General features: G+C 46.2%; 1 long non-coding RNA gene across 2 annotated transcripts; it reads left to right on the top strand.

Annotated features, from left to right (window-relative positions):
* The first annotated feature begins 15,149 nt into the window (after positions 1-15,149).
* Positions 15,150-22,907, top strand: LOC107149225. 2 transcript variants are annotated; one of them, XR_007346188.1, is made up of 4 exons: positions 15,150-15,354; positions 18,996-21,012; positions 21,602-21,748; positions 21,901-22,907. It is a non-coding gene; the product is annotated as an uncharacterized LOC107149225 (long non-coding RNA). The 2 variants fall into 2 exon arrangements; XR_007346187.1 differs by having other exon boundaries at positions 21,602-22,907.
* The last annotated feature ends 266 nt before the right edge of the window (positions 22,908-23,173 follow it).

Genomic DNA, 23,173 nt, shown 5'->3' with positions numbered 1-23,173 from the left:
GACTCAATGCTTCCAACAAGGTGGACTGTTTTTTTTTTTTTTTTGGTACCTGCGATTGAATTCAGGGACATTTGGCCACTGAGCCACATCCCCAGCCCTATTTTGTATTTTATTTAGAGACAGGGTCTCGCTGAGTTGCTTAGTGCCTCGATGTTGCTGAGGCTGGCTTTGAACTCGCGATCCTCCAGCCTCAGCCTCCTGAGCCACTGGGATTACAGGCGTGGGCCACCGTGCCTGGCTTTATTAGGCATTCTTAAGGCGGGTGACTACCATAGGTCCAGTCTCCTGTGGCCCCAGGATGGGGACAGATGGTGGAATTTCCCACCTCTGGCTGAGATGGGGAGGGGCAGAATTGGAAGTAGAAATGGCAGGTGGAGGGAATGACACCGACATTTGTAGGAGGAAGGAGTGGCCTGGGCATTGACAAATGCAAAGGGGTCAGAGTGGACGGTGGCCATTAACAGTGGCCCAGCTGTCCTACTGGTTAATATGGGAGCGGGTAGGAGGAATCCAAGGTTCTGAAAAAGGCAGAATAGACGATGCCTTCCAGGGAGGGTGAGTAGGAGAGGGCGAAGGGCTGGCAAATATAGACAGGGGTTGAGTAACTGAAGGTTCTGGAAAGATCGGGAGTTAAGAGATTAGTAGAGGACAAAGATGGCCCTGGGGAGAGATGGTGCTTGGAGATATTGTGAGTTGCTGGGGGAACAGGTGTTGGGTTAGACTTGGGTGAGATCTCGGGTTGCGGCACAAAGCTTACCCTTGGGTAAGTGTCAATCATGTGGAGAGCAGGCACTGAAGGCCAGGCGATGGATGGGAAGGACCCCTGGGATGCGAAAGGAAGGCCGGCTACACCCACCATCTCCAGTGGACCACGGGAAGTGGGAAAAGGCAGGAGGTGGAAGAGGTATTTGGTAAGGAGACAAAGGAGGCCAAAGAAAGAGGTGTGTGTGTGTGTGGGTCTGCATCATGGAAAGATGGGGAAGTTGTCCCACAGCACATGGGGCAAAGGGGGAGGACAGTGCAGCTGGAAGGAGGTGATGGGAGGTGTGTAGGCACAGAGGGGCAGATCTGAGAGCTGGGCACAGGCCGCAGGGGTGAGAGATGGAGCCATGCAAAGCATGCATGAACCAATGTTCTAGAAGCACCCGGCGGAGGTAGAGCAGAGCCACTTGAGGCTGGTAGGAGGGACATACACACCTGCCTTTGTCTGAGGTGAGCTCAGGGATTCTGGAACAAGAGGAGTCTCGGGTCTTGTGTCAGAAAGGCCCTTTACCAGGAAGCACGCCCAGTCTGAGTAGGAAGGTCTGGAATTCTTTGGGGGGCTTGAATGCGACTGCGCCCTTGAGGCCTATTATGGTCAGAATCTGTACCCCAGGATGCCTTGGAAGGCGACCAGTTTCTGATTTGCTTTTTTTTTTTTTTTTGTTTATGCCAAAATATTAAAGCCTAAAATTCTCTCCTGCTCTGACTAATTCTGAGGCTTAGATTTTTGAGGACTGATCTTGCTCGGGGTCAGCTTCAACAGAGGAAAGCACGTCGGAGCTTTGTGCAGATTCTTTGAGAAGTGTGGCTCAAGGTCAGTAACGGGTCTGTGCAGGATTTTTGGAGGGGGTGGCAATCCAGGTTAGCCACTGGTTAAGGAAAAGAAGTGTGTGTGTGTGTGTGTGTGTGTGTGTGTATGTGTGCTCAGCCTAACGCAGTGCTGTGCCAACACAGAGCTAAGCCTCGTGCTTAGAGTTCATTGCATGAAGCCATTATGTAACCCATGCCATTAAAAAACACACCGCCCTGTATTTATATCTTAACACAATTACTTATCACAAATACTACTAGAATTTAAGCTCCAGAAGAGGAAAGACTCTTTCTTCTGTATTTTCCAGTGCTTAGATGACTTTGCCTTATACCTTGTGGTGCTCAGTAAACACTTGCAAAATGAAGGAAGCAATCATGGAGTTCAAGTATACCGTTAAGAAAAGGTACCACTCCCACAAAAAAACAAAACAAAACAAAACAAAACAAAAAACCAGAAAACTTCACCAAAGGAGCCCAAATGAAAAAAAAAAAAATCGGAACAAAGAAACTGTGTGAAAAAAATCACAGAGGAACTATACATGATTTAAAAATGTCCTATATTACTCAAAGAAATGCAAACTCATACTGTAAGAAGCTGCTGTATTCAAATGAGCATATATGCTATTTTGAAAAGTATAAAAGAAATCTTCTAGAAAAGATTAAACAATGATCACACTTAGTGCTGGCATGAATGCTGTGAGATTTTCTCTTACATTTCAGGTGGGAGTATGAAGAGTCATAACTTTTATAAGAGAGCTGTTTGTCAAGGTGTCCAGAATTGTAAAAAATATTCACATTTGCCCTGGAAAGTTCTAGTTATGATTTTATGACTGAATTTTGGAACAAGTCTAATTCGTTATACAGAATTCTCCAATAGAGTGAAGAGGTGGCAGTGTATTTTGGAGGAGAAAATTTGGTAGTAGAAATAGTGGCCGTAGTAAGACAACCGGTAGGTAACTACTACCAATATTTTCTCCTCAAAAAAATGACCAATCCAATGATGCGTCTAGAAAACGTTCCTGACCACAGAGTAAGAGATGTGTTTTGGTTTTTGTTTTGTTACCTTTCTTTTCTTTTAGAGGGGGGTCTCCACAAGTTTCCCAGGCTGGTATCCAACTCGTGAGCTCAAGTGATTCTCTTGCTGCGGCCTTCCTAGTAGTCATTAATTTTATTGACATTAAGTAAAATAACTGAAAAACCAACAACATTAATAAAAAACCCCAGAAGACCAGTCAGCAATTAAGGCCACTCCTAGAGCTGAGAACCTCCTTATTTTGTAATATTTTACCAACTTGTTTTTGCATAACTCAAGCTGATGCCTTGAGATTGTTTTGCTTTTAAAATACTCTAGTGAGCATTTAGCTACCTCTTAAAATTGAATCGTATTAATAATTTATAGTCATCATAATGTACTACAGCACTCTAGTTATATTGTCGTCTTTTGACCAAGCGGTTTTATGGGTGGGGTGCTTGACCTTTGAATGGAAGCCTGTGATGTTGGATTTGGCATTATTGTAATTATTTATTTTTTTAATACTCATAACCTGGATTATACTGGGCAGTATTTTCAAAAAACAGTAGAACCCACAGTGCATGTAACAATGATATGGAAATCTTTTTTTTGCAAGCCAGATGCAGTGGTGCGTGCCTATAATCCCGTTGGCTCTGGAGGCTGAGGCAGGAGGATCACAGATTCAAAGCCAGACTCAGCAACTTAGTGAGGCCCTAAGCAACTTAGCAAGACCCTATTTCAAAAATTAAAAAAAAATTAAAATAAAAAAATAAATATAAGGGGCTGGGGATTGGGTTCAATCCCTGGTACCAAAAAAAAAAAAAAAAGGAACTAAATGCAATTATGAATTCTGATTATCCTAATAACTATAACTACAGCCTGTGTATGTATTTGATAAGACTTGTGGAATTCATTTGTTTGAGATTTTTATTTGATGGACAAGCAGGAATGTTTCAGGCCGGTCATTGTTAATAAACCTCGGAGTTGCAAATGTCGCACACCTGTCAGCCATGAATGGTCCTTTCTTTCTTGAGCTGTGACATCATTTTGCCTTCGCTGGTTTCTGGCCTTGGGTTCTCTTTCCAGCACCCTCTACAGTGATTAGTCATGTCAACAGACTTCCCCATCCACATCTGCTCCAGGAGTCAGGTCCTCGGGACAGAAGGTGGGCAGTGTTTTGTAAGTTGCAGAGAGCTTTTATGCAGATTCTGATGATGAGGAGGGATGGGCGAAAGGGAGAGGGCTTTATCTCTCCCCACTACCAGGCCCCGGGGGCCCTGAGCTACCTCTGCCAGACCTTTCCAATGCACGACCCTTCCCACCTTTCTGGGCTCACAGTCTGTCCCTTCCCTGACCCCATTGCAAACTGACTTCTACTTTGCAGAAGGTCCCAAAGCATGAACATGGGTGGCTTCCTGGCGGGTCTTGCCCTGCTTGCTGGGTGTGGTAGGAAGGGACACTTGAATGGCCGTCAGAACATGGGCGCTGGAACTCCAGCTGGATTTTTCCTGTTCCCTGTCTTTTCATTCCTCTTTCCCAAGCGTGTGGTTACGTTCTGTGGCTTGAGAGCCTTCCCCGGGTCTCGGTGCATGTGGGGTATGTTACCATTTTTATTTTTAGCATGGCATTGGCCTTCCTGTCTTCTCTGTCAGCTTCCCCCTAAGCCCATGGGGACAGTCAGCCCTCTGCATTTGCTGATTCTGCATCTGCAAGTTCAACCCACTGTGGATGGAAAATACAGTAGTCACACAAAACAAAACAAGACAAAACTGCTTCTGTGCTGAAGGCATACGAGATTTTTCTTGTTGTCTGTCCCCGAACCCTACGAGAGGACTATTTATACCGCATTTATATGACATTAGGGATCATAGTCACCTGGAGATGATTTAGAGCTTACTGGAGAATGTGTGTAGGTTCTAGGCTAATACTGTGCCATTTTGTATTAAGGATTTGAGCATCTGAGGGTTTTAGTATCTGTGGAGGTCCTGGAAGCAATCCCCCTGCCTTGGATACTTACTCAGGGATGACTGTACTTGCTGTTCTCTGACTGATAGCATCCTAGGCCTGGATCCTGTATACTTAGTCCATAAGATCTCTCCTTCCAAACTGGCCCTCTTTTCCACCCTACACTCTTTCTTCTTCTTCATTCTTCAAGGTGCAATTAAAACTCACTTTATGGTGGTTCTCCTGACCTCCGTATAAAGCAAACTTTTTCTATCCTTCAAGATGTGTTACAATTCTTTGCATATTTTCTTATCCTTTTCATTGATTTATGGACCTATTTTTTTTTTTTTTTTGCATCTGGCATTTAATGGATGCTTAATAAAAGTTTGTGGACTGCAAGCGTCTCAGGGGCAGTGATTCTGTTTTTCCTCTTTTTTTTTTTTTTTTCTTCATAGAACTCAAATCAGAACCTGCCATAGAGTAGATGCTCAATAAATGTTGAAAGAAGTAATGGGGGAAAGTATCTGAATCAAGCATCCCTGCCCAATACTGGATGATCTTTCAAGTCAGGGGATAAGTTGGGAGGAAGGTGGTCATGTTGTCTATTTTTGAGGTGAAGAAGCTGAAGAAGAGCGAGGGCATATTGTAGGTACGTTTCTTAGATTTTTCCAGTTTGCTCCTTATTTCATTTTTCTGGACACTTTAGAAAGTTCTACCTGTGGTCCTGCTGATGAACTCAGTGGATAAGGTATTATCCCTCCTCAAAGTACTCTTAGGATCTAGGGTTTGCCGAGTACTCTTGCCAGGTGAGCATTTTGACCCTATCAAACAGAGGCAAACAGGTAGATGACCCCCCCCAGCACTCCTTACCACCCCTAGAAGGTCAGGGCTCCTTTGCTACATGGGTCCCATAGCTGTCTCTGCCCTGGGACATCAGAGTGGACGACTGCTCAGTCCAGCTCCTATTTGGGCAGTAGGCCCTTATGGGACAGATATAGTCTTCATTGGACAATTGGGACCAGGCTCATTTTTTTGGAACGAGGCTCATTCACTCGGCAACAGTTAGCAAAGTTTCTGTGGCTGTGTGTCAGGCATTTCACTGGGGCCTGGCACCCAGTGATGGGCCAAGGACACAGGGTCCCTGGTCTTGGGGGCTCCCAGGCCAGAAACAGAGGCCAACAGGTTCCTCCCTTGTAGGCCCAAGCCTGGCTTCCTCCTAAGGGCACGCTCTGCCACCAGGGAGGAACAACTAGAGCTCAAAGAGGGGGATGGGCCGGGGACTGGAGGTCACTTGGCCCCAGGGTCAGGCAGGCTGATGACTCGGCAGCCAGGCCAGAGGGACAGAGACAGCCACTGAACAAGGAGCCGAGGGCAGAGGCTGATGGAGGAAGCAGTTCAGAGAAGAGTGTTCTTTTGTCTGCCCACGTGGCAAGGTGAAGTTTAGGGCTCAGGTAGTTGACTGAGATTTAAAGCTCACCTCTGCTCATTCCATTTCCTTCTCCTAAAGAGCCAGAGTTTAGCTCCAGTTCCCTTTTCCCTCCATGCACACGGGCACATGGATGCATGAACACACACACACACACACACAGAGCTCCACTCCAGCTTTCGGAATGTCCTACGTGGGGAAGGGCTTTTCTCACTCAGTTGTGACTTCTGGGGCAGCTGCCCGGCCAACCTCTCATGATGGAGGTTTTGTTCCTCTTGAAACAGTGGATGACAAATGAAACGGAGGAAAAGAAACCCCCCCAAGTTCAAGCAAACAGGAGGAAGGGAGAGGGAGCCAAACTGTCTTGTTGTGGTCTTATGCAACCCGAGTCTTTGCTAACCCTTACCTGGAAGCCGAGCCTGGTGGCTCATTCTATTTTTGGACTGGCCAAGCTGGTATAAAAAGTGAAACTACTACAAATGTTCAAATGGCAAGTACCGATTGCCTTCTTTTTCGGGGATCTCACGACTCAAGGCAGGAGAGGAGTTAAATCACAGTAGTGCAAGGAAGTAGCCGAGCAAAAGTCACGGTGCTATTTCTTGGAACTCTTTCTGCCTAACCAGTTATCGTTTCTCAAGCCCTCTGAAAGCCTGCCAAAAGCTGTCTGCAAAGCAGCGACGGGCTGAGCAGCCAGCACGGGGTGTTCTCGTCTTGGGGCATAACGCTGAGCAGTTTTTGCAGTTTTTAATTGGCATCTTATTCGCTTTGATTTTAAGCAGTGCTTTTTTTTTGGTGGAAAGTGCACTGAACTTCAGAGTCGGGGGCAGAAAGCCGCCCTACCTTCTGCAGGCATCCGATTCTTCTTCATCCGTGAAAGCAGAGGCGATTAAATCAGAGCTCCTTAATGGTCTTTCCTAATTCAAGAGTCTGTGTTCCAGCCCGGGTGTTGGCAAACGATGGTCCAGAGCGAGCAAGGCCAGCTGGGCTCACTGCCTGAAGATGTACTGCCCACAAGCTAGGAGCGGCTTTAACATTTCTCAATGGTCGAAAAAAAAAAAAAAGAATCAAAAGCAAAATAATATTTTCTGATTCATGAAAACGATCTGATTTCAAATGTCAGTGGTCACAGATAAAGTTTTATTGTCACACGGACAGGCTCATTCATTTGCATACAGTCTATAGTTGCTTTTAGGACTTTAAATCTTAAAGTATCCAACAAATAAAGTTTTATTGGAACATCCGCTTGTGTCTTCATTGGTGTATTGTTTGTGGATGCTTTTCTCAGTGGGGATGAGATGCATGGCCAGCAGACTGGTTCACTCTCTGGTCTTTCAGAGAAAAAGTGTGCTGAGGAGGTATCTGATGGCCGTAGCATGACTTACCTTCTTATTTTCCTGCATTTATGAAAAAGAGCAAAACCTCACTGAATTACTGTAAGAATGAGGTGAGAAGACCAATAGGAAAGCATTTCTTGGGAGCTGGGGATTGAACCCAGGACCTTGTGCATGCCAAGCATGTGCTTTACCACTGAGCTCCACCCCCAGCCCTATAAAAACATTTTGAGAAAGTTAAAAGCATATGTAAATATTCATTATTCAAGTAATGCAGAGAAAGGATAGCAGGTGCACAGATGCCCAGTCACTAGGTATTGCTAGATGGAGAAAGGAGGAATCAACCTTCATGAATAATTCGTTAAAAAAACAAAACAAGATACATTTGTATCCAGCAGGGTTGAAAATGTCCAAGCAGTACCACTGCAGATGTGTGAAATTCTGGAAGAGAAAACAGCAAGAAGACATTTGCTAGGTTGGTGCCGTTCCAGATGTTTTTATGCTTTGATTATTTAAACTACCGTTCTTATTCTGTTTTCAAATGAATAAGAGCAAAGGGAAAGCACTCCCCTCCCAGACCTTAGTTTAATAACTAATGTTTTAACAAGTTTTAAAATTTTCCAAAGTGAATGCTGAACTGCAACAGATAAGATCTCGTTGTCTACATGTTCCATACTAAATTCCAACACTATTTCCCAAACAGTGAAAGATTTAGAGTCAAGGGTTGGAAACAAAATATAATTTTAGAAGAAACGACAATAGCCATGATTTATGGTTTGGTTACAACAAGGTCAGAGTAACCCATCACCAGTTAAGTAGCTCATCTTTGACTTACATGTTGAACAAGAAAAGCAGAATTCTCTGTTTGTTTAAAATGTAACTTACTTAGAAAATTGGGAGCGAGTGGGTAGTGAATATTTAAAATAGGGTTGAGTCAATTTTGAGGGTTGCAAAATGTGAAAGGGTTGAAATTTTTTCACAAGAGGTTCTGAGCGCCAAAGAATAATCTAGAAACAACAGCATTTGGATTTTGAGTCCTATTTTCTAATTTTGACAGTCGAGGAAACTTCCAGATCACCCAGCGCATTTGTTTCTTTGGTGTATTATTAGCAAAAAATGATGTTCTTTCTCTAGGAGAGTGACCAGCTGTTAGATTCTACTTCTCCATGTGGACCTGGCCTGACAGTCAGCTGTGAGAGGACTTCCCTGTATGGGAAAGAAAGTTTGCCCCCTCCCTCTCCTGAGATGCAGAACCACTATGAAAACAAATTTTCCCCCTCTCTTTTTGGGGTGCTGGGCATGGAACCCCGCGTCTGGTACATGCTTAGACACGTGCTTTACCACTGTACTGGACCTCCAGCCCCCAAACAAATATTTCTCAATGGTGGTAGAGGGCTGAGCCATAATCACCTTTCCATTTTGTTCAAGCCTAGATCAAGTGGTGAACATTTTTCTGTCCGGCTCCCTGGTTCATGAGGGATGAAAACATCTGGCGGAATTTATTACCAACTTTGAGTCTTCGTAGGATGCCTCAGGCAGAAGGCAGTTATTCAGAGCTTGATGAATGATTTTTTTTTAAACAATTAATTTCCATCCAACAAAATGATGGAGTACACACTGGCCGCCCGATGTGTCAGAAATGGTCAATAAACAATGACAAAGGACCTTTTACCTCCTCACAATAAACACTGGAGCTCCTACTCACCATCTTTTTTGATAGACACCAGCTGGAGGCTGCTTTTGCCCAGCACCCTGGCTGCCATGATGTCGGAGAATCAGTGGCCTCCTAAGGACTCACTTTTTCTTTTTTTTTCTGATAAAGTCTGGTAACATGTGTGGGGGGGTCCCTGTTTGGGGGTCTTGGATTCTGGTGGCTTCCTTCCTGAATTGGAAGCCAACGTTTTTTCTTATATTAACTTTTTGAATTTTATTCATTTATTTTTATGTGGTGCTGAGAATCGAACCCAGGGCCTCACATGTGCTAGGCAAGTGCTCTGCCACTGAGCCCCAGCCCCAGCCCTGGAAGCCAATTTGAGAAAGGATTTAAATTTTTTTTTCTTCAACTCTGTCATCATAGTCCTTTGCTCTGCATTAAAGGGGATTGAGCTGGCTGCAGGGAGTTGGCACTTGCAGCCGTGGGGACAGAGATTTGGGGCACAGTTACTGTGTGTGAATGATTAATGGGGAAGGCGAGAAGGAGGAATTAAAAGTGAGCTGTGTATAATGAATGGAAAGTCCCTCTTGGTGCTTTTATGAGAAATAACAGTAAAAAAATAAATCTGTCTTTGGATGTTGAACTGGTATTTAGCTCAATGCTACAACGGGCCAACATGGGGCCACTACTGTAAGCTCCTGCTTTGTCTCTTTGCCTAGAACAGTGCCTGACACACTGTAAATGAACCTATATCCATTAAAAGAATTTCTACCATTCTGGTGCCAGGTCTTCAAATGATAAATCACCTTTGCATATTTTTTTGTTTTGATTTTTCCCCATTATCTTCGAACTTTTGGGCTACTATAACAAAAATGCCTTAAGCTGGATGAACTTTTACGACAGAAATTTATTGCTCACAGATTTGGAGGCTGGGAGGTTCAAGATCAAGGCACTAGAAGACTCGTGGTCTGGTGAGGGCCCACTTTCTGGTTCATAGATGGCGCCTTCCTACTCCAACCTCACAGGGGGAAGGAGAAAAAGGATCGCTCTCTGTGATAAGGACACTAATCCTATCCATGAGGACTCTACCTGCATGATCTGGTCACCTCTCAGAGGCCTCTGCTCTCATTGCTGTCACCCTGGGGTTTGAGGTTTCTATGTATGGACTTTTTTGGAGACCTCAGCCTTCAGCCCACAGTGCCTGCCCTTCGCCCCTTTCTCTAAATCCATATTCAAGAAATCAGCTCTCTGTAGAGTTTCCTGTCTGCTCTTCATTGTTTTCGTTTTTTTTTTTTTTCCCTCCAGAGGCACAGACAGAGGAGTATGTATTTAGGAAAGTAGATAAATGTTCAAGGGGGTCTGAAGAAACGCAGCCTTTGGGTAAAGCAAGGCATTGGAGGGAGAACACGGCCGTCTCAGGAGGGAGAGACAGGTGGCTCCTACTCTTTCTGACCTTGCCTCCTCATTACCTGACAGGGGTGGCGATGGCATTGGAAGGCAGTGCTCTGCCCCAAAAAGTCCCAGAGGAAGATAGTTGGGTGGTAGGCAGCCCATGGCCATGCTGGGATATGGAGGAGAATGTGATCTAATGTGGGGGACAGGTGGCCCCAGGTCAGCAGCATGAGTGTCGAGCAAGAAGGGAGCCCTGGCCACAGGCGGTTTACCTCGATACCTCTGCATGGACACCTGACTAGGCAGTCACGTGGTTGTGGGGACACCCTCTTGTGCTTTGTGTGTGTGTGTGACCTTGAGCTCTCTTTAGGGGTTGTGTGTACTATGTGTTGGTCACTTCTGTGCCTGATGGAGCCCTCGTTCTACAGTGGGGTTGGGAGGGGTTTAAAAGAACCGGTGGCTTTGGGATTAGTCATTCATGTGAGCATCTAAATTCTGATTATTGTGCACTTAGACGTATTCCATTGAATAAACATTTATTGTGTTCTGCTATGGTTTGAATGTGAATCTCCAGGGTTTCTGTGTTGGAAATAGTTCCCAGGGGACATAGCTCAGTTGGTAGAGTGTTTGCCTCATATGCACAAGGCCCTGGGTTCAGTCCGCAGTACCACACATACACACACACACACACACACACACACACTCACACACACACAGGATGGGGGTTATAGCTCAGTGGTTAAGCAACTCTGGGTTCAATCTCTGTCACTAAAAACAAAACAAACAGTTCCCATATTCCTATGTTAATGATATTCAGAAGTGGTGCTTTGGGGAGGTAATGGGGATTATATGAGGGTGGGGCCCTCCATGATGGCATCAGTGACTTTATTAGAGGGGGGAGAGAGACTTGAGGTAGCGTGCTTTCTTTCTCTTTCCTTGTGACGCCCTCTGCCATATTAGGAGGTACTAGGAGGACCCTTGGAAAGTGCTGATGGGTGTTGGTGCTATTGGGATTCCCAGTCTCCAGAACCGTGAGCTAAATAAGCCTCAATGACCCAGTCTGTGGTAGGCAGCCAGTTACAGCAACAGAAAGCAGACTCTGATGTGCTCCTACTGTGTGCCAAGGGCAGGGGCTATACAGATAACAGGGAACAAAGGCTCTGTAGCCATGCTATAGCTGCAAGAACATAAGTGAACAGTTAGCATCTTGATGGGGTGTGGGGGAGGTGCGGTGGGACGAAAGATGGGGAACAACACATTTTGCCTGGGGGGGGGGTCTGTGTGGGCAGCCAGAGAGGAAGGCCATTGAAATTGAGCCACCCAGGACAGTTAGAAGATGGCTAGCTGGATGGTGAGGGGGAGGGCAGGAAGGACACTTTCTGCAGGCGAAATACCCACCCCAAAGCAAGGACACATGGGAATCCACAGACTTTTTCAGGCACAAATAGTAGTTTGTGTGACCGAGAGATTCTCAAGTGTAGGCTCAGTAAGGAGAGAGGAGAGGGAGAGGGAGGAGGCTGGGGAAGGGTCCATCCCATTCCAGGGCCACTCTGTTGTAGGTTGGGCTGTCCAGATGCTGAGACGGAGTCAGGGAGCAAGGTACTCATTAGCAGTCCAGGCCAGAGGAGAGGGAGGAGGTAGGGCTGGCAGAGGGAGAAGTCGAGCCCCACCCAGCCTGCCCCACCAGGACCTCAGCCAGTGTGGAGGGGAATCTTGTCCACCCCCTATGTCGCTGGGAGACTGTGCCATCTAATACGATGCTGGGCATCAGCTGCAGAACGTCCCAGGTGTGGTCAAGAGATCCACCTTGTGAAGGCCATAAACCAGCTTGTCGTGGTTGGGCACAGCAATTAGTGACTAGAGGGTGACTTGTGCAGTGAGCACCTGCATACCTTGGCTTGGTGCTGGACACCTCCCTGGGCCCTCTCTGATGACTCAGTCACCAGGCTGTCACCCCTGACATTTCATTGACCCATCAAAGGGCTTTGAGCATCACCTGAAGGAAACTGCAAGGCATGGTACAGCTCTGGGTAGGCGAACCGTGAAGAAAATTCTTAAACGAGGGTGGACGTAAGTTGGGTAATTCTGAAGAATGTCAGGGAGAACAGGACAGAGTCATCACTCGGTGGTGTTACTGGCCCCCCCTGCCCAAGACTCAGCTTTATGTTTAACCTCATGCTGCCTGGGTTTGGGTCCTTCCTTGCTGTGTGACTTTGGTCAAGTTATTCCACTTCTCTGTGCTCCAGTTTCCTCATGTTTAAAATGGGAACAGTGGTGATAGTGGAGTGGTGGAAATTGTTAGGGGGATTAAAGTGGCTTTAAAATGTCATACTGGATGATTAGAAGGCCACCAGGTGGATGATACAGAGAGGGGAAGAGTATTTTATGTAGGAAAAATACTGATGAGCCACAGCAAGGAAATGCATATATATATCCCACCCCCCGACGGTACAGACAGTAGTTTTGTGTGGTTGAGGGATTGTAAAGTGTAGCATCCCCGATGTCACATGCGGAGGATGGAATCAGAATGAAGTTTAACACAATAAGCATTCTATAAAAGTTCTCTCTTACAATGAAGATTTTAAAACCACTTAAAATACAGAACCACACACATTTAAAACCGCAGAGTCCTTTGAAGAAGAAAAGAGGGTGGGATGGGAAGGGAAAGATGGGAATGGATGTGACATTCATTCCTACACATATTTGACATTTGTGTCATATCGTCCGTGTGCTGGGTACTGTGTGAAGAAATGGGTTTACCTGAATAACACGTAGTTCCTGCTCCCCGGGATGCACAGCCTGGTGGGGGACACATAAACTAACGTGAAATATCCCAGTGTGATGGCATCTGTGTTACACCACAGTCCCCTTTGTCCATGAGCAATGTATTCCAAGACCCTTGATGGGTACCCGAAACCATGGATCATACCAAACCCTATGTATACTCTGCTTTTTTTTCTGTATGTGCATACCTATGTTAAAATTCAACTTATAAGTTAGCCACAGTAAGAGACTAACAATAATAATAAAATAGTTACAATATAAAAGATACTGTAATGAAATCTCCAGGATCACTACCCTTGTGCATTGGGGCTGTTATACAAGGACAGTCAGGGTTACATGAACATAATGAACACGAGGACCCCGCAGGGTGGTCAGATAGTCAGGATGGTTACCAAGTGACTGACAGGCAGGTAGAGTACCCAGCATGGACAGGCTAAAGACGAAAAGATGACGGAGTCCAGGCAGAACAGAGCAGGACGGCAGATTTCATCGTGCTGCTAGAATGGTGCGCCATTTCAAGCTTATGCACTGTTTACTTCTAGAATTTTCCATGTAATATTTTTGGGCTGTGGTTGACTGCATGTACTGAAGTCACAGAAAGTGAAGCTACGGATAAGTGGGGGGACTGTGTTTCAGAGGCATTTGGAGACAGCCATGGGGAGAAACTGCCTGCCGGGGAAGGGTTGGAGGGTCTGGGGTCACAGGGTGAGCAGGAGGTCGGCAGGGGGTGCCCAGTGGGGAGGGGGACATTGATGGTAAAAGATGGAGCAGAAGAGGTGAGAAGATGAGGAAGAGCTCAGGCGGCTCAGTGGCTGGAGAAGGAGCCAGCAGCCAAGTAGCCAGGGCAGGAAGTGACAAAATGAGGGCCACCTACTCCAGCCCACCCCAGGCTGCTGGGAGTCCTGAACCCCCAAGCTGGGAGCTGGAAATTCACTCTGGCAGCAAAGGGCAGGGGCAAGATGTGATCTGATTCTGTGACTCAGAAAAATCTCTTGAGATTCTCTGGCTTCACAGCAATTGGAACAGATCCTGGAATGGGGAAGAAATCGGGGCTCAGGGAGCCCATTTTAGGAGGCTCCTTGACTGAGGGGCAACAGAGTCCTCCTCACTTCCGGACAAGATCCTGGTACTCAAAGTGAGCTCTGAGGACCCGGAGCAGAGGCCCCAGCCTCTTAGACAGGCAGGATCTCAGTCCTCTCCAGACCTACCTAAATCAGCACCTGCATTTGAGTGAGCTCCCGAGGGGTGGATCACTTCACAGGGAGCTCGGAGCCCGGAAAGCTGCATCTTTAGGTTCCGAATTGAGATGAGTGAATACGAATCCCACAGGACTTCCGAGATGAGATCGCTCAGGCCAGACGCTGGCTGAAGGGCCGTTGTCCTTGGAAGGCTGGGACAGCTCATCTTGGTGTTTCTGCCAGGGTCTTTGTATTTACCAGACACGTTTCAAGATATTTCTGCCCACGAAGTGCTTGGAATCATCATTATCAGATTTTCTTGTTCAGCCGAAGGTCTTGCTGGGAGTGAGAAGCTGTTCCCATAGTCCTCTGTTCCATCAGGATTTCTCCTGCATCCTACAAACAGCCTCAGTTATGACCATGAGTTTTTGAATCTTTTTCCCCCTGTGCTACTTTTCCAGAAGTTTCTAAACTTGTCTCTGATTTTCATTTTTTGGGGGGAGTGAGGAGGAAGTGAGATCTTTTCAAAAACTTAGTCTGCTAGCACCTCTTTGTTCATACACACCACAAGAAGGAAGTCTTTTTTCTTTTCTATAAGATGTTAACCTCAGAGAAACAAGACTGTAGAGGAGGAAAGGCCACACTCTGATGTCTGGGAGCTGTGTATTCCCTGCCTGATACCCAAAGGCAAGGCATAGGCCCCAAATAAGCGAGACTCCAGGCCACGGCTACAGTTTGAGCCTGTCCTGCAAAAGTTCATGTGCTGAAAATTTGATCCCCAAATTCATAGGTTAATGAGGTACAGAGGTGGAGCCTCTGGATAATTATTAACATTAGATGAGGTCATGGGGAAGAGGCCCCGATGAGGGCCTCAGGGGCCATAAGAAGAGAGCCCCAAGCTAGCAGCTGGCTCCGTCTGGCCAGGAGAGGCCCTCCACCAAGCCAGGCTGCAGCCAGAATGCCCTCCCAGGTGCCACCCAGATGCCAGTCATACGCTCCTGGACTTTGCAGCCTTCAGAATCATCAGCCGCCTACTTTTCTAATCTTGACCCTGGTCTCAGGTAATTTTTAAATAGTAACAGAGAAAAGATGAAGCATGGAAGACACTTTATAAAAACCGAAATATAGTTCCTGCACTTTTCTCAAGCTAGGGTAGAACTGGTATGATAGTTCAATGTGGAGGAAAAAGCCAGAGAAATTACAGAAGAATTGATTTTTTTCTTTTCAACTTTATATGATAATTCAAACACACACACGTGCACTCACGCACGCACACACACACACACACACCAGCAAACCTGAACCCCGGAACCAGGGAGCTTGTCACAGAAGACCCTAGCCTGACCTACTTTCTCACAGAGCAACTGTTCTGCCCAGCAGCCAATCATCACTCCATCGTCACTCAGGGAGGATTTCACAGGAGGTGAAGGCTAGTGGGGAAGAGCAGAGCTTTCCTATCCTAACATACCAAGGGTAAATCTGGGAGAAGACAACACAACACTGTTGGAACCCATGCCCACACAGAGGTCCTACCAAATACAAAGCTATTACGACACTAAAAAGGCTTGTAACATCAGGTAGCCTAATGGTTAGAGCAGGGTCTCAGCTTGGGCGCTATTGACAATTGAGGCTAATTCTTTGTCGTGGGGACTGTCCTGTATGTTGTAGATGCCAGGAGCAGTCAAATATATCTCTAGACGTTGCTTAGTGACCCCCAGAGTTGGGGGTAAGGTAAAGACACTCCTGGCCAAGAATAGTAGAGTTAGACTAAAAATGGGCTGGTGGGATCCACATCCAGGTCTGTCACCTCCCAGCTCGACGATCTCGGTTACTCTTAGTCCCCCTGGAGCTTAATTTCTCCATTTGTAAAGACAGGACGGTGTGGTGGACTGTGGTTCATATCCCTCCAAGGTTCCCGTGTGGGGACCTTGCCCCCAGAGTGGAGTGTTGGAACACGGTGTGGACGTTTAAGGGGTGAGGCCTAGTGGACATCCGTAGGTCACTGGGGGGCATGGCCGAGAGGAATTGTGAAACCCGTCTTCCTCTGCTGCCTGGCGCCAGATGTGACTGCTCGCTCTGACACTTGCTCCCATTATTGCCATCCTCCATCCGCCATCCGCCATGACATCTTCACCAGAATGTCGATGCAGGCACCGTGTCCTTGGACCTCCCAAACCATGAGCCCAGTAAACTTCCTTTTTTCAAAACAGCCTATGTCAGGTATTTTGTAATAATGATGAAAAGCGAACCAACAGGGATGTGTCACAGGATTACTATAGGATTAAGTACTTGAATACGCACCATGCAGGACAAAGTAAGTGTTCAAGAAACCTACACTATTTTGAGGATGATAACGATACCCTCTCACCTGAGTTAAAACACCGTAACCAACAGCCTGGATCCATTCATTGATAAAAAGAGGAAAGACAGACTTCATCTCCTGTAAAATCACATGGGGACACATTCTGCTGTAGTGATCGAGAGCCCTGATGTGCCCTACATTCATGCTTAGCTAGAAGAAAAGCACCACACACATCGGATTAGCAGAGAAGCTCTAGAAATTCTGAAGGACTCAGGCTTAATAGGGGCTCGGGAATCTGGACAACAACAGGGCCCAGTGTAAACACAGTAAAAACAGAACAGAAGGCCTTTTAGAAAAGCCGTAAGGCTAGAAAAAATCCTCCCTTGCTGTAAAAAAAAAACAAAAAACCAAAAAACCAAAAAAAAAAACCCACCATCTAATTTAAGCGTCTCACTTAGAAGGTCCCTGTAAGGTCAGAAGTCACTGCCCCTCCCTGCCAAAGACCACGGAGGCTCTGACCATGGAGGCAACATGTACAGGATCCCTGAGGACAGAGGCAGGGCAGAGGCTGGGGGCGGGGGACAGGGGAGGGTCATGGAATAGTTAGGTGACTCAACAGCCACTGGCCTTTTGATTGATTTTACTATGAATACATAAATCAAGCAAGACGTGAACTTTAAACCGATTGCAACACGTCGTGTTATCAGTGTGTTCTCTGGTTATTTAATTTCTGATCCGATCTTATCTCCTATTTCCCAAGATGTGTCTGAAAAGTTTCATGCTCACAGATAGAACTTCAATCACCTTTTCTTTTCTCCTGCCAGGGCTCCGTGTTTTCAGAACGTGTGTGGATGGGGGGAAGTTTTATAGAGCACAAGCTAGCACTTTCGGGGCCTCTCCCTTGCCTATAGCAAATTCCTTCTGGTTTGGAAGAAAAATTCATCTCTATCAAGTTCCCCCCCCCCCTGCTTTGGGGGGTATTTCTTTAATTGCCACAATCACCCAAAGCTCTGGGTTTATTTTTATACATTACTCATCTGTTTATTCAATTTATATTTCATTTGATCTTGTGTGTAAGTCTTAAAATTTCAGTTATCAACTTGAGTGTTATCAGGGTTATTTTTCATGCCAAAAGGCTCAGAAATGCCAGTTGACTTATGGACCTGGCTCTATTTTTTCTTTTTTTCCAAAGATACGGTTATTAGTCGGGGTTCTGGTAGGAAGGAGATAGCTGAGTTGAAAAGACTTTTTAAATGAAGCACTTTGGGCAGAATTATGGGGACCAGCCAGGGGTGCAGAGGCACCCTGAGCCCTGAAGGACCACAAGAGACTGGGGACAGGATTGTCAGAGTCTGATAAGAAATGAGCTGGGTGAGAGGGACCACCAACAGAAGGTACCATAAGGGAACACAGCCACCAGCAACCTGTGGCGAGGCTGGAGGGAGCTGGCAGGATACATGCCCTTGGGTCTCTCCTCCCACCTCTTGATTTCCTGACGCTGCCTCCAATTGGCCAATCTGGATGATCCAATCCAGAAAGATCAAGTTTCCTGTCCCAGAGAAGGGCTGAGAGTAGATTTGGAGTGAGGTGGGGATAAGATGCACACAACATCACTGACATCAGCCTCTTCTGTACTGTTGGCTATTGGAATTCTCATTAGGTTTTCAATAGACAAGCGATTCTCCATAAATTTTCAATAGCTATGGCACAGGTGAAAGTGCACCAAATATATATATATATATATAATCTTGAAGAATTTCTCTTTGTTCCTGTTGATCAGCCTGATTCTCTGTATAGGGTGGATGGCTATTGTGCTAGACAGCTTTCTGTGACTGTGTCAAGATACCTGAGAAATCCACTTAAGAGTAAAAAGGTTTATTTTGGCTTATGGTTTCAGAGCTTTCAACCCATGGTCACTTAGCCCTGTTGCTTTGGGCCTGTGGTGGCACAGTGCATCATGGCAGGGAGGATGCATGGGGCATAGCTGCTTACCTCACGGAAACCAGGAAGCAAAGAAGGAGAGAAAGGGAGTTGAGTTCCAACATCCTCTTCAAGGGCACACCTCCTATGACCTGACTTCCTCTCATTAGGCTCCACCCACTAAAGGTTCCACCACCTCCCAGGGGCACCATGGGCTGGCAAGCAAGGCTGGCAACATAAGCCTTTGGGGGGCATTTAGGAACCAAACCATAACACCTATCTTAGATGCTTTAATGCCCCTGTCATGGTAGAAATGATAACTCTCAGCCCCTATTCCAGATCTCCTGAGCCAGGAACTCCGAGAATGAGGCTCATCAATCACTAATGAGTCTGAAACGTGCCCAGGTCTGAAAAGCACTGGGCTGGATGTTGTGGAGAACATCTCCGATGCTTCTCCCAAGCCACACCTTTTTGTTCCAGGTGTCACTGTGGCAACCGGCAGCACACAGGTGTAGCCTGGCCCCACCTCCCCTCAGCTGCACCAGTGTTTCTTCTCTGCCTCGGGCTCCTCCACTGCCGCATGTGGGATGACTGGGAGGGCCTGCTCCACCGTCCAGGCATGTGCAAACCTGGAAACGCTGAGCAGCTGATGAGCAGCCCTGGGGCAGCCCTGGACCAGTCCACGTTGGGAGCCAGTGGAGCAATTCTTCCCCTGCGGTCTTGGGGCGAAGGTGAATTCTATGTGGTTCTTCAGAGGGGCTCAGTGGGACTGAGACCCATTTCTCCAAAACACCAAGGAGCGTGGCAGTTACCTATGGGCAGCGTTCCCTTTTCTGATTCTCTTCATTTTTTTGCTTCCCTGTATCATTTCCCAAAATAAACTGTGCACTGCATAAAAATGTTTTTTGGTTAATGATGGATTTCATACACAAGGGTGGCCTCATAAGATTATGATGCCCCTGAAAAATTCCTATTGCCTACTGATGATGTCATAGTTCAGTGCATTACCTGTGTGTTTAGGGTGATGCTGATATAAATAACTACCACGCTGCCAGCCATGGGAAAGTACAGCAGCACATACAATGATGGATGGTACGTGATACTTGATAATGATAATACGTAGCAATGTTACTGGTTTATGCATTTACTATACTATACTTTTTGTCATTATTTTAGAGTGTATTCCTACTTATTTTTTTTTAAGGTTCCTGTGAAACAGTCTGCTGTGTGGTGCCAGGAGCAGCCTCATCCATCTCTTACTTATCACACCCCTTCATTGCACCAAAAGTCCTTGGTGGGGGACTGGCCTATTCCATCCAGGTTTATGTGAGTAGGTTCTGTGGTATTTGCACATTGGTAAAGTTACCCAGTGATGACTCATCTCTCAGAGTGTCCTTATCCTTCAGTGACACAGGACTGTCCCTGCATGCAAAACCCTTGTCTTAGGCTCTGTTTCTTGGGGACCATGTAAGGGAGGGTGAGTATTCTCTCTTCATCCTCTGTACCACTTATTTGACATCACAGTGCAGCCATAGTCTGTCTGGCAATGTGTTTCTGTAGCTCTCTATCTCCCCAGCTAGACTGGTGTTCTTGGATCAGGGACTGGGTCTATTCATTCAAGGAACACTCCTGCTCCCCTGTTCTGATGGGCTTTTAGGTATTGAAGAGCAAAACAATGTCTTGTCAGAGTCATGCCCAAAAGCTTTTAAAGTCCCATGATAATATTAACTCATCTGACTTGGTATGTATTCTTTATTGTAGTGGTCTTAAAATTTGTAAGGCTTTCTCTTTTAGCTATTTTTGATCCAGTTATTGCTTAAAAATGAGGCCCAATCAGTTGTGACCATTCAGCAGTCAGGGACTGCTTCATGGGCACTAGGCGTGGTGACATTATGCAGGGCCTAGTGCCTGGAAGGGCCCTGGCCTTGGTGAAATGCTCCATTGTCGCCATCTTGAAGTTCCTGACTTTATCTTTGAATTTGGCGCTTTACAAGTGAAGCGCTGTGCGCATGAGCAGAAGAGCTCTAGGCAACAAGCGCGTGTGCCAGGCGATTGGCCCATCCCCAAGCTGTGTCCCTGAGGCCCAGAAGCACCGAGTTCCAGGGAACCGTGGTGTGCAGGGTCCAGTGAGACCTAAAGGTGCTGAGCGTGTGGTGCCCCTGAGGGACTGATGGGGAAGGAGGCCCTGGCTTCCATTAGAGCCAGTACTTGGTTCACATCAGAAAGAAGGTAATGACCTTCAGTAACAAGGACGACCAAGGGACCATCATAGCCTTTCTCACCCACGTTGTTCCCCTGTTTTAGCCAGTACTTATGCTGAAGGTGACGACATAGGGAAAAATAAATAAAGGCAATGTAGGAACCCGGAGTCCCTTCTCCTTTCCATCCTTCCTCACCCAGAGGCAAGCTGAAGGCCGGCTGCTGTGGAATGTGCACACAGCGAGAAGTGAAATGAAAACACGTTTGGCTGATTTTATGCAGTGGTTCTATAGTTTGGGTAAGAATAAAATACATACTTTTATATTTTGGATTTTTTTGGGGGGGAACAGAGGATTGAACTCAGGGGCACTCAATCACTGGGCCACGTCTCCAGCCCTATTTTTCATTTTGTTTAGAGACAGGGTCTCACTGAGTTGCTTAGCACCTCACTTTTGCTGAGGCTGGCTTTGAACTCCCGATCCTCCTGACTCAGCCTCCCAAGCCCCTGAGATTACAGGCATGTGCCACTATGCCTGGCTTATATTTGTAGCATATTTGAGCTACAAAATACAGACTGTATAATAGTGGTGATTCTGCGTGTCAGTTGAATGTTTTTACAGTTGCATTTTTTTTATTACAGATGCATTTAAAATTGTCTTTACACATTAAAAAGATGACTGGGAAGATTTAAGTGCATTCACACACCAAAAGAAATATTAATTCAAAAAGAGGTGAAAAAATAAAATAAGGCATTTGAAAATTTTTCTGAAACGAGGCAGACTGTGTGTGCAAGCACATGTGTGTGCACACAATCAAATACAGGTGACGTAAAATGCTTGAATGAATAAGAAATATTTGTAAGGGGAGCTGCTTGTCTTTCCATTTAGCTTGCGCCAGTCTTTGGGAATGTGGAGAACAAAGCCATTGTTCCTGCCCAAGGGCTTTACAGATTATCAGGGGATTCGGATGAGCTACTGGACCGCCGGAGAAGAGGACAGTGAGCACACAGGAGTTGGGGACAGACAACATCCAGTGTGAGCCAGATGGTGTCCCCTGTAGCCCTTACCACCAGTCTCCATTACCATGGTCCTCGGCACAAAGCAGACCTCAATAATCAGAGCTGATTCAGGGTAAGTTTTTGGAGAAGATGACTTCTCCATCACAAGGTCAGTACCTGGGTTTGCAGGCTCCTTGGGTATCCGTTAACCTGCAGACATCAGGATGCGGCTGGGAATGACCACATTCAGTGACCAGGAGAGACCGGGGTGAAGCATCTCTCAGGATGGCTGCATTCGTTCCAACACTGATGGAGGAAAGAAACGTCGAAGCCCATTTCTGCCATCTGTGTTACCCTTAGTCCCCAGGACAGTGTTTAATTTGGCATTAGAAGTTTCACAGCTGAAAACTAGAAAGATCTTCATACATTTCTTGTGTAGAAAGACTGTTTCACCCTCTTTATATTTTAAAAATTCATCCCTGTATCTTATTTTTTCTTTCTATGCATTTCATATTTCTTTGCCATATTTCTTCACCCCTGAAAGAAAGTGTTGTTCATCAAGCCCCTTTTTGGATGTCCCCAGGATTCCCATATGTGGCATTAACTGTCACCCGCAGAGCCACCAAAGGACTTCATTTGCCCTGCCTCATGGCTCTTCTTCTTGGCGTCACCACTATTGGGTATTAATTAGACAAGGAGTTTCCTGAGAGTGGCTTGTGCCTGAGTCTCCTCTGGGACTGCCCCAGGACCCATCACAGGGCCGGTTATATATGAAGAGAACCTGCAGTAAACGGGGTTCATTGAATGAATCAGCTAATGCCATCTGCTATGTCGCTCAAGAGTTCCTGTGTTGAAAGCTTAGTCCCCGGTGTGGTGCCGTGGAGAGGTGGTACCCAGCTTTTGGAGGCGGGATCTAGTGCACGGTAATTGGGTCAGTTCCCTCGGGAGGATTTAACGCAGTTCTCCCGTGAACATGGTTAGTTCTTGCGACAGCATTCATTGTTATGAAGGATAAGCCTTCCTGTTCTCTGGCTTCCTGTCTCACTATGCAATTTCTCCGCCTCACACTCCTACTATGATGCCATCTGCCATGATGTCACAAAACCAGGGAGCCCTCACTAGAGCCAATGCCATACTATTTGGACTTTCAGCCTCCCAAACTGTGAACTAAATACAACTCTTTGCTTTATAAACTACCCAGCCTCAGCCATTTGTTGTAGCAATGGAAAATGAAATAGATGCCATCTAGTTGCTCCAAAACTTAAAAAATTATGCTCTTCAGTGATTCACTTCTTTGCCATCGCTCTTTTCCCTGGTACCATTTTGTGTGTGTATGTGTGTATGTGTGTGTGTGTGTGTGTGTGTGTGTGTGTGCTGGGGATTGAACCCAGGGACACTTTACCACTGAGCCATATCCCAAGCCCTTTTTACTTTTTGATTTTGAGACAGATTTTTGCTTAAG

The sequence above is a fragment of the Marmota marmota genome, unplaced genomic scaffold, assembly GCF_001458135.2.
Source record: "Marmota marmota marmota unplaced genomic scaffold, marMar, whole genome shotgun sequence".
Classification (NCBI taxonomy): domain Eukaryota; kingdom Metazoa; phylum Chordata; class Mammalia; order Rodentia; family Sciuridae; genus Marmota; species Marmota marmota.
The sequence above is the reverse complement of the archived record's forward strand: the minus strand, read 5'-3'. Positions and strand labels throughout refer to the sequence as shown.